Below are 14,347 nucleotides of genomic sequence, written 5' to 3'. Positions count from 1 at the left end.
TTTACTATCATATACCCATTTGCTTTCCAAGCCGTTCTTTATAATTTACCCATCTGTTCCCAACTTTATCATAACTTCCTGTATATGGGAGCGGCTCTAGGTAACTTCCACCTTCGGGGGTCCACCTAGGGGCTGTCCACCAGCTCCCTCCTAAGAAGTACTGTGTATACCCCCCGGGAAGTGTGTGTTGGGGAATTTTCTCTAACTCTTTCTCTCTAGAAGGGTCTGGCACGCTATGTTTATTCCCTCGTAACATTTTTTATTTTTACTTTCAGTTTTGGGCTCTCTGGCTGTTTCTGACAAGAGCTCGCGCTGCTCTACTCTAAACAGGAACGACCCCAGAGATGTATTTGAGGAAGTCTTTTGAGGTTCCTTATACACTGGTCTGATAAATGGAGGTGCTCCGGGTACAGGTGACCTGGGTCAGTCATGTTGGTGCTGACCTGTACTGGTTGTGCTGTTAACTGGAGAAGACACAGATAAGACATACAGAGAAAGATCATGATTAGTGCCAACAAGGACTGTTGTCAAGGCCATTTCATTCTCCAGGGCTTCCTGGGATCCTCAGGCTGCATGACGATTGCTGATTGTGGGGGAACCGCTTGAGGCCACGCTCCGGGAAGCTCCAACCTCAACCCTTCAGCTGCTGGGCCCCAGCACAGCGGCATACTTGCTACAGCTACACAGGTGTCACAGCTGTGGGCGTAGCAGTTTAAGGAGGCAATAGTATCTTACGGTATGTATTCCACATATGTAAAGCAACTTATAATAGGATTATACCACAGGACTGGCAGGAGTTGGCACAGGCTGTTCTGGAACCTGGAGCACAGCTACAGTGGCAAATGTGGTTCCAAGAGGAAGCTAAAATCATAGAAAAACAATGGAGGGATAAAGTTATACAAATCTTCCAGGACCAACTTGTTGGAAAAGGCCAATATGCTGCAATACAAACACAATGTTTATATGATATCCAAACCCTAATTCTATGTCAAATGGAAGCCTTGAATGCATAGGACAGAGTTGAGGAACCAGGAAACAAAACTGAGTCATTTACAGAGGTTATACAGGGCCCAAAAGAATCTTTCACAGATTTCTTACAAAGACTGACTTCAGAGTTAAAGAGAATGGTCCCAAATTCAGAAGCTAGCCAGATAATAATCGAAGCTTTGGCTTTTGAGAATGCATGCATGTAAGAGTATTAATCAGGCCATTAAAGGCAAGATCTACACCCTTGGAAGATTGGGTTAGAGACATGTTTAATGTTGAGGCTTATGACCATGATGACATGTGGATAGGAGAAGCAATTTCAAGAGGTTTGAGGAATATCAGATGTTTTGGATGTGGAAAGCAAGGACATTTGAAAGGGACTATAAACAGGGCATACCTAGAAACAATGTTTCTTCAAGGAACAATAGCAACAGAATGCCCCTTCCTTCTGGAGTATGCAGAAGGTGAAGTAAGGGAAAACACTGGACCAAAGAATGTAGATAAACAAGGGACAGGCAAGGTAATAATTTGCCTTGATTACCTTGGTCTTCCATAAACTCCCAGAGGGGCCTCAGGCAGGTCCCAACGGTGAATCCAGTTCAGACCTTTCCTGCAGTTGTAGAGGAAACCCCTACTCAGAGCAATTAAATAACCAACATGCCTACTGGAATAAACTAGGCTGCTCGGGATGATGAAACAGAGAGAACAGAAAATTCAGGAGAAAACATAAAGAAAAATTTTTGGCAAACTTCTATAAATGAACAAAGACCAAAATTAACAATAAGAATAAATGGTGTTTTGCTGTCTGGTCTGGTAGACACAGGTGCTGAAGTGACCATAATTGCATCAGAATTTTGGCATCCAACTTGGCCTCTTCAGGAGGTAAATGTTCAACTGTTAGGAATTGGAACATTATCTCAAGTGAAACAGAGTGCAAGATGGCTCGAATGTATAGATACAGAAGGACAGAGAGGAAAATTAAAACCATATGGGGCTAACATAGCTATGAACCTGTGGGGTTGAGACCTGTTGCAACAATGGAATACTCAGATTAACATCCCTCCAACCTCAGAAATAAATCATAAACTAGCACATGTGTCTGAGAGAAATATTAGAAGGTATTATTATAATGAGTGGTCACCAGCCATCCATATTATACAAGAACAGAGCACAAAAACTGATGATCTTCCAGATCTTCCAAAGACACCAACAGCTCTACCTTTAAAATGGTTAACAGACAAGCCTGTATGGGTTCATCAATGGCCTTCAACAACAGAGAAACTCCAGGCTTTAAAAGAGCTGGTAGAAGAACAGTTAAATGCTCAGCATATTGAAAAATCAACCAGCCCTTGGAATTCTCCTGTAAGAGCAATTAACAAAGTAATTCAGCCAGTGGGTTCTCTACAATCTAGGATTCCTTTACCTACTCTGTTACCAAAATGATGGCCTCTTATAGTTATTGATTTAAAAGACTGTTTCTTTTCAATACCCTTACAAGAAAAAGACAGAGAAAGATCTGCTTTCACAGTGCCTACTTATAATAATTCTAAACTGGTTAAGAGATTTCAATGGAGGGTCCTCCCACAGGGAATGTTGAATAGCCCAACCCTGTGCCAATATTTTGAACAACAGCCATTGGAAGTGATATGTACAAAATTTCCTAATCTATAATTTATCATTATATGGATGATATTTTACTAGCTGACTCAAATGCAGATACTTTAGAAAGAATGTTTGAAGAAGTAAAGAAAATTTTGCCTTGCTAGGAATTACAAATTGCTCCTGAAAAAGATACAAAAAGGAAATTCTATTAATTATTTAAGATATAAAATAGAGATACAAAAAATTAGACCCCAAAAGGTGCAAATTAGGAGAGATCAATTACAGACTTCTAATGACTTTCAAGGATTATTTGGAGACATTTCTCATCTACAAACTATTGTTGGGGTAAAAAATGATGAACTGAATCATTTTTTCAAAACCTTAGAAGGTGACAAGGACTTAAATAGTCCAAGGTAATTATCATCTGAAGCTGAGAAAGAATTGGCCTTGGTAGAAAAGAAAGTACATGAAGGACATGTGGATCGTATCAATCCAAAGCTGGGTTGTATTTTGGTTATTTTACCTTCTAGGCATTCTCCTACAGGAATATTAATGCATAGGGGAGATATTATATTGGAATGGATATTTTTACCAAATAAAAAATTAAAAACTTATGTGGAAAAAAATCTCTGACTTAATTTTGAAAGGAAAATTGAGACTTGTTTAATTAGCAGGAATAGACCCAGCAGAAATTGCTGTACCTTTAACTAAAGAGGGTTGAATTAAAAAATTATGAACAGAAAGTGAACCCCATTACGTTGGGGACGAAGTTTTGCTTTTGTTTCTACAGGAGAAGATAAGCTGTGGATACCATCAAAATTGATGAACTTTCGATTTAAACAAGAGAGACCTCTTAATTAGAAGAGGTGATAGTTCATCAACTAGCATGACCATCCAAATTAAACTAACATACCAGTAACACATGCCTTTTCATTTAATCAGATAATAACTTGCCAAAAGGGAACCTTCCCAAAATTAGTCTTGGGGAAGGGCTTTTGTTTTTGTCTTTTAGGAAAATGAAGGCTAAGGAATCTGAAGAACACTGGACAAATGAGACAACTGAAGAAAAGGGACAAATCATCTATCTCAGGAAACAGAGTGAAATGGCCTATTGGTATATCATCTATAAAATTTTATAAGTCTTCCTAAATGTTTGTTTTTGCTCTTCTCTAAAGAAATTTAACACTATTGGTCTTCTTGTAGTCCCAGTTCAATTAAAATTTAAAGCTGACTTTGGAGTTGGAGAATGGCTCTCTCCTCCTTTAAACTCAAGCATGTTGTTAAAAGGAAAATGCAAACTCCCTGTATCATGCCAGAAGAAAGAGCCATCTTCTGACATGGGACAGGAGAAAAACCAAATTAATTGAGGGACTATTCTATTACTAATCTCAATTCTTTGATTCTATTCTGATTCTTTAAACTTTTCTTAAAGTATGAATTTTATATCAAATTTACAAGATATATATATAGATAGATACATACATTTTAAACTTTGTTAAAATATTAATGGTCATATAGAGTACTAACTAATTCTAGAGAAAAGGCTTCGATTAGCTGCCTATACGTGTCTTTGTGTTCGAGTCTCTTTTCAGTTTTCTACAGGAAATGACAGCCAGGCCTAACATCAACTGAAGTCTCCAGGAAGAAGACGGGGCCCCACAACAACAATTCCACATGGACAATAATAATATCACTAAGTTAACAAACATCATCTATAGATCAGCTTTGGACTACAAAGTGCTCAGAGCAATTTTGAGAGGGCTAGCTGAGATGACCCAGTTTCAAAGACTATTTGAGTAAGGACTGGAGATAAACCCTGAACTTTGGCATTATGCACAGACTGGATAACAAAGGATATAGTTGCCTTTCCTAGAATTTGATGATTAACCCAAAATTTTTCTTTTCAGAATAAAGATACCTTCGCCCATACCCAGCAGCAAGCAATTTTAAGAATACAACACCCACATTCCCAAAGAGGTGGTGTGGAGCGGATGGTTTTTTTGGTCTTTTAATGGGTTTGGGGTCTGGGATAATTTTCATTGTTTAGGAGGGTTGGTTACAAGTTGTTGTTAAGGGTTAGGAAAGGGCTAAGCAAAGGAGATTAGATTTAAGGTTCTTGATTAAAAAAGAAAAAGAGAATTACTAATTTTAAATACTTTACATTGGATTGGATTGTTTTATATTGTATATAAATTATATATAGAGAGAGAGAGATTGATATTGTTAGAAAATGCCATACATATAATTCTAATCTTGTTCAAGATATTGTACTTATACTGTTCATTTAACAATGTAATACAATTTGCTGATCCTTGAATGTTATTATTACCAACTATTAGGATATAAAGAAATGAAAGTTAGTACTTAGACACTACAATAGAACTTGAAGTCATATTAGGTGTGTTTTCAAGATCGAGCAGATATATTTTAGATAGACAGGTCATCTTCAAACCCTTTGGAGATCTACAGAATATGGCATTTAAAATCTTTTAATAACTTAGAAAAATTGTCTTTTTTGTTATGTCTATGAGACATGTCAGCTCCTGGCAGTTCCAATCTAATTCAGAGAAAATATGGGCATTGAAGAAACTGCATATGGAGCTAACTTTCATTGTGGCAAAAGTTAGCCACTGAACAACAAAGTATCCTCAAATTGACTGCTGACAAACAGAACAGACAGGACTCGAAAAAAAAAAAACAATTCTTGCCAAGACAGGTGTGTTTGCGGCTTTATCAAAAGGCATCTTCTGAGGCCAGGACAATATGGCACCATCCCTGAAGTGAGTGGCCTTTACAATCTGGAAAAGGTACCTTTTCTTCAAAGGCAGCTGAACAGGCAATGGGCCGATGGCTGCTGAGGTGCAGTGGAACAGCAGCTGAAACAGTTATTCTTGAAGAATAACTAAGCTCACAGTTCTCAATAGTAGACTGGCATTTAATAGAGGGATGTGGAGAAGAATGGGATGCCAAGATGAACACACACACACACACACACACACACACACACACACACACACACACACAGCCAAGAAGAATAGACAGTTGAATTCAAAAAACATCAACAATTTCCAGAATTTAAAATCATGAATCATGACATGACACTAGTGGAATTCAGGTGTTTCTGGTACATGGACTGTTTTCACCAAATATGAGGTCAAACTGTTGACCTTGTATACATCCTAGTTCACAAATGAGTCTGTCAGATACGCTAAGCTTATAGGATGAAGATGATGCCCCAACACTGCAGAGAAACCTCAGGTGACTGTCTAGGCAGCTGGCTGTTTCTGTCAACTCATATTTTTTTTTTTTTGAAGCTGCTTACATGCACTTCCTGTTTTTATTTTTTATTAGGTAGTATTATTTCCTTCTTGAGTCTCTGAGGGAGTTGAAAATTAGTTAGCTATATAGTTTTCTTTGTTAAGAATTTCAGAAAAGAAACTCACTAAAGAGGTGTAAGTGTGTAAATTTGAAAGACATTATATGATAGTTCTGTTAGTAATATAAGTTAGGATAGAAAGTGAATCAGGCACATTTTGGATTTACCAAAATAGTACAGATAGTGTAATTATTTTCTCTGAATTTGTCAAATGCAAATGGACTAGACATTGTTTAGTCCATTGCTTGTATATATGGTATATAGTTATTGTACTTTTGTATATAGTTTTTCTTATATTAGTTATAACTTTTTTCCTTTTTTCTTTTTATTAAAATAGAAAAGGGGAAATATGGTGATATTTTATTTGTACTGAAATGGGATTTTATTTGTATGTTAATAAATAAAGTTGCCTAGGGGTCAGAGCTAATAGCAAGCCATACCAGAAGCTGGGAGGCATTCTAATTGGTTGTGGTTTTCTGCAACTGTCTCTATCCATTGCAAAGAGAAGTTCATTGATGGGAGGTAGACTACACTTATGGGTGTCAGTGGACTTCCACTTATGGGACTGACACTGTGGGTGTAAGGACAAATGTTTACAGGGTTGTTAAGGATTATGCTGCTTTGGTAAATTAGAGGTTATAGGTTTTCCTCCAATAACTCTGGCTTCACTAGCACTGGTTTGATATCTAGGTTCACAGTACCAAGCTCAGTTAGAGACTGCCTTAGTTAGGGTTTGTATTACTGTGAAGAGACACCATGACCATGGCAACTCTTATAAAGTAAAACATTTAATCGGGTGGCTCACAGTTCAGAGATTTGGTCCATTATCATCCCATGGTGACATGCAGGCAGACATTTTCTAAAGAAGAAGCAGAAAGTTCTACATCTTACATGGGCAACAGGAAGTGGTCTATCTCACTGGGTGTGCCTTGAGCATATATGAAGCCTCATTGGCCAGCTCCATAATGACACACTTCCTCCAACAAGACCATACCTACTCCAACATGGCAATTCCTCCTAATAGTGGCAATTCCTTTGAAGGTGATTTTCTCTCAAACCACCACAGTCACTGACAGGGCTGGTGCGTCACTACCTCACCCACAGGTCATCACTGATGTGGTTCATGACGTCATTGCTAAGGAGGTCTGCTGTGGCCTCTCTCCTTTGGAAGATTTCATATGCCTTTTAGTACCAGGAATGATAGCCCTCAGGGCAGGAGGGAGGATCCAAGTCAGTGACGGCTCTGGGACCTCTGGCCCTGTGTCTGAAGTGCATGGTGTCTTCAGCAAAGGGGAATTACCTTCCACCTCTGGGGGATGACTAAGGGCAATGGCAATAGACTGTATGTCTTAGGAGTCTCCTAGACAGCCCTAGCAACAACTCACAAGAGGGCTTCTCATATCTGGTATTTGTTTTTGTTTTTTGTTAAGTGGTCTTTGGGAGTTCCATCAGCCTAGATGAGAAAGTTCATTAAGATTATGTATGTATATGTATATACTGAATTGTGGGTATTATAGGTTTTATTGTTTTAGGTAAACAGTTAATAGTGTGACTCTTTGAGGCTTTTTCATCCATCCATATTGTTATTTTATGTGTTTCTTTCCTTCTCCTGTATTTACCTCCCTCCCCCTTCCTAAGGAGAACCCTTTTCTCTATCAAATCAATTTTATCCTAAAAATATGGAATACTTCACCAATGTGTGTGTGTGTGTGTATGTCATCCTTGCACAGGGGCCATACTAATCTTCTCTGTATCACTCCAGGTTTAGTATACGTGCTGCCACTCCCATCAGTAGACAAGTCAACAAACTTCAGAGTTAAACTGTGCCATAGATCAAATGGACTCACAAGACTTATACAGAATATTCTATACAATCACTGAAGTCACATCCTCCTCAGCAGTTCATGGGTCTTTTGCCAAGACAGAAATCACTTCAAGCTTTAAAATCATTTTATGCTGTAAAGCAAGGTTTAACAAATAAAAAGGTAATTTCCTGTATCCTACCAGATGATAATCTCAATAGATGGAGAAGTCCTTGAAATATTTAAACTCATTCTTGATTACTGAACAAACCAGGAAGAGAAAGCTCACACATGCACACAATAAAAGCCACAGTGAGAATCCTACCAACAGCATTGTACTGAATAGGGAATAACTTAAGTTAGTTCCTCAAAATATAGGATAGCACCAAGGGCAAAATTCCCTCAACTATTATGTAATACAGGGCTTGAATCCTCTGAGAAAGGGGAGAGAGAGAGAGAGAGAGAGAGAGAGAGAGAGAGAGAGAGAGAAGTCAAATTACCCCAATTGTGGATGAAATGTTTCTTTTTAAAATCCCACTGGACTCACAGAGCACTTGCCTAGCATATGGAAGGCTCTGGATTTGATCCTCTGAATCACATACCAATTAAAAAAGCTCTGAAAACCATCCAGAGTCCAGCAATATGTCTCTGCAGGTAAACGTGCTGGCTGCACAAGTTTGGAGAGCTGAGTTCAATCCAAAAACACCATGAAAAGGGGACTCAGCGGCATGCCTTCGAAATCCCCACACAGGGGAATCACCTGGATGCTGAAGGGGGAGATAACCTGGAGGACCCAGCATGCAAGAAATTCAGGAGAGATCGCCTCGTAAGTTGGAAGAAAAGAACTGACTCTCAAGAGTTATTCTGTGATCTCCACACACAGTGTAACACACACACACACACACACACACACACGCACTGAAAAGACCTACAGAAGCTGTGGTAAAGCATCTCTGGATTTAAATAAGCAGGTTATGTTAAGAAAATATGTTTGCACGCCTCTGAATATACCCATAGCCACAGAAGTGTGCACTACAAGTTGGTGAGGAGTATAATGTAAATCACGCTACAATAAAGCCATTCCTCAAGAGAAGAAGTGTGAAGTCAAAGTCATATAGATTATTAATTTTTATTTCGCATCCTAAAGTGAGCTGGGCAGTTATCTTTGTGGAGAAAAAGTTTTAGTTTTCTTTGTACCAACGTAGCGTGTGTGTGTGTGTGTGTGTGTGTGTGTGTGTGTGTGTGTGTTTGTGTGTGTAAGGTAGGCTTTCCAGTTCTTTGATTTTCATAATCCATCTTAATCCTAATTAATTTCCTCAAGCAGCTGATTCTGAGACTGCCCACTTCATATAGTTTTCAAAAACAACCGAACTTAAATGAAAAACAGTCAACAAAATGTCCAGGATGTCCTGAAAACTGCCCTGAGCTGATCATACACTGTGTTCAAATGCACTAAAAAGTCACATGGTGCTCCCAAATATATGCAATGTGGCTATAAGGTAAGTATTTGCCAAATACTTAAAGAACATGAAATTCACATAACCCATATAAAATCTTGGTTTGTCTTTAAGTAAGACCTGTTCATCAAAGGTGTCTGTAACAGGGTAAGGAAAATGTCAACTAGAGTTTCCTTTAGCATAGGCTCTGCTGCCAGAATTATGGGATGGTTCTAGGCACAGACTTCCTTTGAATCTCCCCAATATCCCAAATTAACACACACAAGAGATGTTCCCTCAAAGGCAAAGGCCAGGAGAAGCTTCTCTGAAAAGCCACTTTGTTTCCCCTTCTTGTTCCTGAGTTGTGAGACTGATAGGCCCTCTCTTGTTATGGTCTCAAGAATTCAACTTAGGCTCTGCTCCTGCAGAGGTCCTGGGTTCCATCCCAGCACCCACACAGAGGACTTCCAACTGTCTGACACTCCAGTTCCAAGGGATCCAGAGCCCTCTCTGACCTCCAGGGGCACCAGATATGCAAACAGTTCACTTACATACATGCAATCAAAACATTCATACACAGTAAATAAAAATGAATAAATCATTTAAAATGTAACTCGATTCAGCTTTCAGGGACCCTAAATGTATTGATGTCTCTTCTGATGTTCTTTTTCTCACAACAATTCTCCATTCTAGTTTGTATTTTATTTTCCTCTCATCCTTCCAAACGCTTCACAGATCCTTAGACACAGTAATGTGCAGAAAAGTTTCTGCATGTGGGTGCATTTTAACACATGTTGATTAAAGAGAAGTAACTGTTGGAGAGGCCTGTGTTAACACCAGAAGAAGGGTTCTTCTGTGCAAATGCCCAGGCCTGGACACATGGTGCTCAATAAATATGTGTTACTATTAAACTTTCTGTGTTTCTAAAACTAGACAAGCAATTACATTTCTGGTATTGCACAAGAAAAGAAGATAGCATTGTAGATACACAGTCACTGAAAGGTTTACAATGTTCAAACGTTTTCCCCGCACTATCTGAATAAGAGTTGTAGGAAGTTAGTGACTATCTATATAGCAAACTAGAGATTTTGGGACAAATTTTAAATCATCAGATAAAGAAAGAGAATAAATTGTTCCAGTTCCTAAAATACCAGTGCTAACAAATTCCTTTTGAGCTTGTGGTAACTTCACTGATTGATAAAACTTTACCCAGCCAACATCAACTTTATTTACCTTCACACATTTGGAAATCAGAGGTTGTACATCCTGAACCCGCTGCTGCCTGAACACCATACCCTCTACAGACAGATGACATGAACGGTAGTCTGCATTTCACACTTGCACATGAAGCTGCAAAGGAATTCCCAGCCCTGTCTGCCCACACTCACCAGGGTCAGATGCAGGAGCCCAGTCTGCTTGTGCACGGGATGGGAGGAGGGCTGCAGCTCTGTCCTGAGGCTCTGGCTTCTGCCCCTCAGTGTCCTGGAGCCTCTGCTTCCTGGGCCCCCTTTGCTGTCCTCCTTCAGGGGCCGCAACCTGGGCGGATCACAAACAGAGGACAGGAAGTAGCCCGCTAGGACACCACGGGATGGGGGCAAGGGGCGTCGGGAGGGGCGACGTAGGGGTGGGGCCTATGTAGGGCCCTGGGATTGGGGCGCCCCAGCTCAGGGCAAGCTTCTGGAGAGCTGGGCAGTCTGCACAGTCCCAAGGGTCGAGCACACACTAGTGCTGGAGGATGAGAAATCAGCATCTAGCATCCCGGAAGAGACAAAAAGAAAGTAACGCATTGGGGGGAGGGAGGGGGGAAGGGAGACAGGGTTTGGGGGCGGAGCGTGTTTAGCAGATGAGGGGAAAGAAGCAGGAGGCGAATATATGTTTAACACAGAAAGAGACAAACACTGGGGTCAGGACAGGCCAGCATGTGGCTTGTTCAGCGCCCAGGTTGTTAATGTAAATTGATTTATAGTTTCATTTTATATCTCAAGAAATCAATTGAGAAATAACTCACTGTTCACGATTGTAATCCCTATAACCGAGAGGTTGAGGCAGGAGGATTTGGGGTTTGGGTGCCTGATCTAAATATCAAACTCTATCCCTAAAGAACAGGAAGAGGACAGGGGACTAAGTGTAGACTGTGAACCTGCAGTCAGATGGCGCAGTGTGTGCAGTACAGGACACTTCATAGACCACAAAGTTCAGTGTTGTAAGTCAGTTTCATACTCTAATAGTCTCTGTAACATTCCAGCATGAATGGGGGAGGGTCACACGGGCCCTCCCCCTCCCGCTGAGGAGCTATAGACAGTTGATGACTGCCAGGAGAGAGAAAGTCTGTGTTCTTCAGGAGTGTGGTCCTTGGTATGGTGACTATCCAGGGCATGGTTCTACTCCATGTGTACATGGGCATCACTGACTGGACTCGATGGTCATTGAAGAAGGGGAGGGAGAGAGAAAGGGAGGGGGACTTTGGGAGGAATTCTGTTTTAAGGTAGCAGTGGAGGGTGAGTGAGGCTGAGTATGATTAAAAAACATCCTATGTGTAAAGTTCTCAAAATTCTCAAAGAATACAAATTATTAAAGTTTTGATAAGGTTAAATTTATCAGAGTATGAGATACATACAGAGAAAGTCCAGGCTGGGCAGTGGCCTGACTCTGTGAGCATGAGGACCTGAGTTCAGATCCTCAGCACCAGGCAAAAATCCTGATAGTGGGAGGGGGAGCCAGGGGTCCCTGGGGCTTGCCTATCAGCCATTCTGGATGAATCAGAATCCCTGGTTCATTCCTCAGGTTCAGGGTGAGAGTGGGGATAATACTCTTGTTGACCTCCACAGGCATGCACACCCACATACAACCACACATGCACATACATACAACATTATAGAAAATCTGACTAGACTGCTTGATGTGTATTTACAATGTGACATATTTGTATTCGTGAAACTCAGCTGTTTTGTTTGTGTTTGTTTGTTTGTTTTTGGAGACAGGGTTTCTCTGTGTAGCTTTGCGCCTTTACTGGAACTCACTTTGTAGACCAGGCTGGCCTCAAACTCACAGAGATCCACCTGGCTCTGCCTCCCGAGTGCTGGGATTAAAGGCATGCACCACCACCGACCGGCTGAAACTCAGATTTTTTTATAGAACACTTCGAGTACTTCAGAAGGAGGAATAGGAACACACACCTTTAATCTCAGGACTCAGCCTGAGGCCCAAGGTTTACAAGTTAGAGGACAGCCTGTGCTACATAGAGCTTGATGGCCAGCCTGGGCTACAAAGTGAAACTGCTTCTGCCCTCTGCCTTGAAAACCAAAGAGCAGAAAGAAAAGAGAAAAGGTCACCACCCTTCAAACTCAGTTTTTAAATTATTTTTGTTTAATTGGGTTACAAATTTGTAGATTTCCACATGGCTTTTTCATGCAGATCCAGTTTCAGTTCCTTCTACCCCCTCACCTCCTTCCTCCTCCCTTACTCCCAAATAAACCTTCCTATGCCAGAGTTCCCTCTTTATTTTCATATAGCACACATTTTAGTGCCCTCCCTAACAATGGCCCTTTTCACACTTCCTGGCCTCTATGGGCATCTAAGTTAAACACAGAAATCTACAATTTCAAGGTAGGACCAACATTTATAAGTGAAATTTATTTTCCCAGGCCTGGATTATCTCATTTAACATAATATTTTCTAGTTCAATCAATTTTCCTACAAATTTAATTTTCTTTGCACTCAGTAAAATTCTATCGCACGCATGTACTGAAGTGACGAAAGCAAAGCCATCCTGTCCTGACTCCATTTTGGTCTGCTCAGACACTTCTCAGCCCTCTACCTCACAACAGTGATGACTGCCTTGAAAACACATTTGGGATTCCCATGACCATTGTGGTCCAGATTTATTAACCAAAATAGCTAGTGATATATGAACTTAAACTAAAATAACCAAAGAAGGTATAAGTCAAAATTAATTGTCATGTTGTATCTGAAATGCCCATGTTCTGTCAAAATAAATGATGCAAACTTATGTTCCCTCTCATTCAACATCATTGAAATTGTAGGTTCTGCCTTTAAAATGCTCTACCTCTGACCTTCTGCACCAAGAGACTTTGAGGCATGAGCCCACTCTTGGTCAAGGACTAAAACTAAAGGACTTTTATCAGCTTAATTGTCTAAATTAGTGTGATTGTCTGTATCTTCCTCTCATGGATTATTATAGTGCCCCATTTCCACTACATTCACCACCCCTGCCATCTTAGCACTGGACATCTAGGCTATTTCCACTTCCTCTAGTGTATCCAGAGCAGCAATGAACACAGAGGGGCAGGTATCTCTGCAAGAGGAGACAGAGGCCTTTGGATTATGTGGTGGAAGAAAATCCTCAGCAGCTAAACCCTTGATAGAGGAACAATCGCCAGAATACAGAAAAAACCTGAAAACATCAAGAAAGCAAATGATAAATTGGCTACGGAAATAAACAGAGAGTTCTCAACAGAATAAACACACATACACAAAAAAGTAAGAAAAGACAGAAAAGAAAAAAGAAACAAAACCCAATGGATCATAAATATTTTTTCAAGTGCTCAAATTCTTATCCATTGAGGACTTGTAAATTACATGATTTGAGGTCTATTTCACTCCAATCAGAATGGGTTTCATGGAGAAAACAAATGGTAACAAACAATGGTAGAATGTGGGGGAGGGGAGCCCTTTCTCTCTGTTGGTTAGAGTGTTAAAGGACACAGGTGCTGTTGAAATCAGGGAGGAAATTTCTCAGGGACTAAAAATAGAACTGCCTTATAAGTGAGTATATCCTGGTCCCCAGTTCCATTCCATTGGTTTACACATCTCTACCTGTGCCAGTACTGTACTGTTTTTAGTACTATGGCTCTGTTGTGTATCTTGAAATATAGCATAATGATACCTCTAGCATTATTTTTATTGTGCAAGATTGATTCGGAGTACCAGGTTCTCTTATATAATTTTATATAATTCTAGATGTTTTTCTATTTCTGTGAAGAATGGTGGAAGTTTAGTGGAGATTATGCTGAATCCATAGACTTTTTTTTTTTTTTTTTGAATAGTGATTTTCACATCAGCAATTTTTCCAATCTACATGCATGGAAAATTTTCCTTCTGGTATTTTCCTCGATGCCTTTTGT

General features: G+C 40.1%; 1 protein-coding gene and 1 non-coding gene across 3 annotated transcripts in view; both read right to left on the bottom strand.

Annotated features, from left to right (window-relative positions):
* Window positions 1–10,928, bottom strand: part of LOC118592262 (ATP-binding cassette sub-family G member 3-like) — a 33,698-nt gene extending 22,770 nt beyond the window's left edge. For both annotated transcript variants that reach the window (XM_036201081.1, XM_036201082.1), the window contains exon 1: window positions 10,592–10,928. The gene's annotated coding sequence lies outside the window, so the exon portion shown is untranslated. The remainder of the gene's footprint in view (window positions 1–10,591) is intronic.
* Window positions 7,639–7,748, bottom strand: LOC118592613. The gene has a single exon (XR_004946087.1). It is a non-coding gene; the product is annotated as a U6 spliceosomal RNA (small nuclear RNA).
* Window positions 10,929–14,347: the final 3,419 nt, after the last annotated feature.

The sequence above is a fragment of the Onychomys torridus genome, chromosome 10 (assembly GCF_903995425.1).
Source record: "Onychomys torridus chromosome 10, mOncTor1.1, whole genome shotgun sequence".
Taxonomy (NCBI): Eukaryota; Metazoa; Chordata; class Mammalia; order Rodentia; family Cricetidae; genus Onychomys; species Onychomys torridus.
The sequence above is the reverse complement of the archived record's forward strand: the minus strand, read 5'-3'. Positions and strand labels throughout refer to the sequence as shown.